General features: G+C 53.9%; 1 long non-coding RNA gene across 1 annotated transcript; it reads left to right on the top strand.

Moving 5' to 3' along the window:
- The first annotated feature begins 328 nt into the window (after nt 1-328).
- On the top strand, nt 329-2,495 carry LOC116914695. Its single transcript, XR_004389762.1, has 2 exons — nt 329-1,389; nt 1,857-2,495. It is a non-coding gene; the product is annotated as an uncharacterized LOC116914695 (long non-coding RNA).
- The last annotated feature ends 2,355 nt before the right edge of the window (nt 2,496-4,850 follow it).

Raw genomic sequence — 4,850 nt, forward strand, 5'->3', positions numbered from 1 at the left:
TGCTCCTGTGTGCGTAGGAGAACCGCCAGGAAGGCGCTGGATTCTAGGGTGGCCAGGGGTTGGTGATGTTAAGTTGTGCCTCCAAATTTCTATGGAGAACACACTTTTGTACATGGGAGATGGGGGCGCGGTTAAGTTGTTTTGGGGGGAGAATAGCTCGGGGAAACGCGGCGCGTGGCTAAAGCAGGACACGTTGAGGAGATGTGTTGAGGCTTCTCGTTCGGGCTTCGGAAGCCGAAGGGGCTTTCAGGCCAACGTCTGGCGGGGGCTGCCCCAGTCGGGAGGCGAGCCCAAGGGGAAGATGTGTGTGTGTGTGTGTGTGTGTGTGTGTGTGTGTGTGTGTGTGTGTGTGTGTGAATGCGCGCGCGCGTTGCAAATACGAAAGTAATTTCCCCGTGTTCTTTCTTCCTCTCTGTCTCCGGCGGCGACGGCGGCGACCGCGGCCCCGGGGGAGTGGGAGGCCGACCCGGGAGGAGGTTGGGGGGCCGGGCCGGAGCTGAAGCTCGGTCCGGATTGTGGGAGGGAAGCTCTGAAAGCTTGTTTCACATTCCTGGCGTCAGGGCCAGGGAGAAAACAGTGGGGAGCACGGCCTCGGTGTCGTGGTGCAGGCTGCGGGATCGCGTCGCCCCCTGGCCGGGGACATCTGTCCAGGAAGCTGGCCAGGCGGGGAGAGGGCGCGGTGCAGAGGGCAGGCTCCCCGCCCTGGAGCGGTGGGGGCGCGGGAGAGGGGCGGCCTCCTCTCCCGGCCATTGTGCGCCAGCAGATTTTCACGGGAGACTGCCCCGAAGCCGCGGGAGAAGGCCAGGAGCCGGCCACAGCCTCGGGTTTAAAAGACACTCCAGGAATGTAAACAACCCGGGCGGGAGGGCTAGCGGACGGGAGCGCGCCAGGACTGCGGGCCTGGGCCCCCCACCCTTCCCGGGGGAAAACGGATCGGCGCGGCTACTCTGCCCTTTCCTTTACCTGCTGAAAACTTTCCTTTCTCTGGTTTACAGTTCCACCTTGTGCCTCCAGCCCGGAGCAGGACGAAGGGCCTCTCCCGCAGCCCGGGCTCAAGGAGCCTGGCATCCCGCACCCCACCCGGGAGCCCTGAAAGCCCGGGTGACCAGATCTCTGGTAGATAGTTCGGTCAACATCTGCCCTGGGAGCTGCAGCTTCTTGGGCTGGCAGTGCTAAGAGTAACTGAGGCTCAGAGCCTGCCCGCCTGGATTGCTTGCTCGCTTTCTCCCGCCCTCCTTCCCGCGGCTCCTTCCCCCGCTCTCCCCCTTCCCCTTTCCCCTGACTGCTTTTCCAATGCCCTGACATGAGGGAGGAAGATTTAACTTGGCAGCCCAAACAAATGTTCTCTCTGAGATCTCCAAGAAGCTGGCTGGCGGCTGGGCTGGCGGGGTGAGTGCACCGCTCGGCCAGCCTTTCCCTCCTCTCTGCACTGCCAGGGACATTTGGAGCCCCGTGGGTGGACAGCCCCAGGCATGGACAGTGGGGACCAACCCCCTGGATTTGGAAGGGGCCCGTGGAAGCCCCTGCCTTGGCGCTACATAGAGAGCCATTGGCTCTAGCTGCCTCCTGGTGCCAATGGTTTTCTTGAGCAACAGTTTGCCTCTGCTGCAACCTGGGAACTGGGCCTGGTAGACCAGAGGGTTAACTAGTGCAGTCTCCTCCCTCCCTCGTGGGTGTGAGGACAGGCTGGTTACACAGGGCAGGGCAGGAGGCCAGAGGCTGTTCCCAGAGGTGCCTGGTTTTGCTTATTATTGTTTTTTCTTTTTTCTTTTCTTTTCTTTTCTTTTCTTTCTTTCCTTTCTTTCTTTTTTTCTTCCTTCCTTTCTTTCTTTATTTTATTTTATTTTATTTTGAAGGTACAGATAAAGGGATAGTGACTGGGGCTGGAGAAACAGGCGACTTGGCTGCTGGTGAATCCCTGCCTGCCCCCCTATGCTTGCACAGTGACTGGAGTGTGGAAAAGGAAAGAGTTGCCTGTGAGCTAGAAGTTTAGATGAGGGAGCAAGCTCATGGTCTTTCTTATCCGGACTGTTTTTTTTTTTTAAAGAGGTCCAAAGAAGGGGAAATTCCTGGCCCCTGAGTGAAGGCAGAGGGCTTGTGAACACCCGGGAGCCTTGTGCTGACCTTTCCCTCTTCAAGAAGAGGATGTGGAAACACCAGCATCAAACAAAAGGCACATTGAAAGCCCTATCTATCTGCCTAGGAGCGTGTGCAAGGAGATGGTGTTGTCCTCTGAGTTTTATGGTTTTGGTTGTTTTGTTTTTCTCCAAAGGACAGAAGCATCCCTGGCCCAGAGTCACACAGTTAGGAGACCTAGTTTTCTCATATGAATCAGAAGTTTAGACTTGGGAACTTGGTGGCTGGGGCTGGGGGAGGAGCTATAGAGTTTGCAAGACTTGAGCTGCTGTGGTTGTAAGACTTTCTGAGTAGTGCTCACAGACTCACAGAGGGGACTGGACTTAGGAAAAAAGTTTGAATAAATAACCTTGTCTGTGCACTGCTGACTTCTTTGTGGGGACAAAATGTTCTTTTTTTTTTTTTTTTCATTCTAAGTAAAAGTGTGTGTGTGGGGGGGGATTCAGGGCAAATGAAGAAAGACCTAGAAGCTGGGGTTTGGTTCAACAACCCCCCTGTGTGTGCCCCCCCCAATACATGCAACACTTCAACACTTCCCTATCCACAGCAATGCCACATTTTCAGCCCTGGCTACTGTTTAGATGGCCCACAGGTTCACTCATATCAGAAGCTGGAAGGACCCAGCTGAGAAGACCCACAAACTTGAAGTTTGTATATGTCCTCAGAGTCAGGGGGAGGGGGGCAAGAGGGCCATGTGTAGGAAGCTTGGATACCTAACTCCAGGTTCACTGAGTAGTTCTGACCCAAGCCTTAGGGTAAAATGTTGTAAGAAACCTGTGCAGCAGCAAGTTAATTTGGGGAACCGTCTGTGGGTATGGTGGCATGATACCAGCACATAGAGCCTGCCGGATAATGACTGGGTCCCATAAATTTTCATTCATAGCTGCTCCCATGGGTCCTTGCCAGGTCCCAGCCTCTCCTGCTTCTTTATGAGACTCCTAGGGTTTTGTGTGGAGAACAAAGGCTGCTGCCCTAATTACCCCTGACCCTGACCCTGGCTGCAGTTTCTCCTGGTGACTGCTGGATCCTCTCAGCAAGACACAATGGCCTCCACCCAGGCCCTCTCTGGGGGAAATCTTTGTCCTGAAGATACTCTGAGGCAGGGTTGTGCCAGCCTTCTTGGGTACGTGAAGCCTAGACTGGAAGCTTCGGCCATGAGTTAGACTGCCCCTCAGGGAGGCAACACATAGCAAACCTACCATAGACACTAGATGGGGAAGGGAAACATAGCATGAGGCTGTGGTTTGCTAGCTGTGGGCCAGGAGGTCACTCTGCTGGGCCTCAGTCTCCTGATTTGTAAAGTGGGTTCAAGCCCAGAGTGCCTATCATTCCATGGTTGCTGGGAGGATGAGGCCAAAACAAACATTTGAGTCTTCATCCTGAAAGTTAGGCAGCCTCTGGTACAGAACAGACCTACGATGGAAGGGCCAGGTTGGAGGGTAAGGGATGCTGGAAACCTTTTCCAGATGTTGCTCCATTATCCCTACCTCCCTGATAGCTGACTGCTCACTGTTCAACCTTGGCTTACATGCTTCCTGTGCTAGGGTGCTCACCACCACCTCTGGGCGGCATCTGAACTCATTGGATGCCTCTGGGAAAGCCATATCCCCTGAGAATCCTGACTTAGGGCTTAAGATGCTTTGGCCTCTCCCAACCACAGGCTTGTTTTCCCTTAATGACCATGAGGTCTGAGTCCTGTAGGATGTGTGTGTATCCTATCATAATGGAATGATATGTGTACACGGGGTGTGGGGGGCACCCTTCCAATAGCTGTTTCCAGCCTTTTGAGATGAGAGAAGTGCAGGGAAGGGTCTGCCTAAGAGGTTCTCTTCCATTGACTCTAGGATACCAGGCTTGCTTCTTGATGCTTCTTTCCCTGCACAATTGCGTTTGACCTGGGAGGAGCTGCATAGCGAGGGTAGGGTCAGGTCAGGGGCCCAGGATTGACTATTCATGTGTTTAATGAGAATCTACAGAGTGAAGACGGTGGCCCTTGAGACCCAGAACTATGCAGGACACTCTTAGGAGCTTTTGTCCAACAAGGGCAGAAAGACCAGTCCAAATAAATAATTACCCACCAGCCTCTGGCTGCCTGCCACGCGCACATGAGAAAGGGTGTGGCCACAGCCCCTTCCTTTGCCTGCTATGGTCCATCTAGAATCGGTATTTTTCAAACTTGTTTGGTCCCGCAAACAACAGTGTCAGCTACTGTGTGGAATTATTTTTCATTTAACAGAGAAGGAAACGAAAGCTCAGAGAGAGGCCAAGAGGTTGTGCTTAAGCCAGGACTCAACTGTAGGCCTTACAGATCCCTACCTCACAGTGCATTGAGCAATAGCCCCAACTATGCTGGGATGTGCCACAGAAACCTGTGTGGGCCCCAGGGGTGGCAGTGAGGGAATGAGCAGAAGCAGCAATTGTTTCCAGGAAGGGTCGCAGGTCAGCTTCCCTGCATCTGGCTATATACGGTCAATGCCTCTAGCAGCTGTCTCTCTCTCTCTCTCTCTCTCTCTCTCTCTCTCTCTCTCTCTCTCTCTCTCTCTCTCTCTCTCTCTCCTCCTATCTAGAGCTTACACTGAACCTCAGATTCTGCCTGCCCGCCTAGGTGTCTGTATGTACCAGCTTCAGCTCTGCCAGGCCCTGGAGGAGGAAGCAAGATTGTCCCTGGGCTGCTATGGTTTCTATAGATACAGAGTATGACTCAAACTGCCCCT

The sequence above is a fragment of the Rattus rattus genome, chromosome 13 (assembly GCF_011064425.1).
Source record: "Rattus rattus isolate New Zealand chromosome 13, Rrattus_CSIRO_v1, whole genome shotgun sequence".
In the NCBI taxonomy this organism is placed as follows: Eukaryota; Metazoa; Chordata; class Mammalia; order Rodentia; family Muridae; genus Rattus; species Rattus rattus.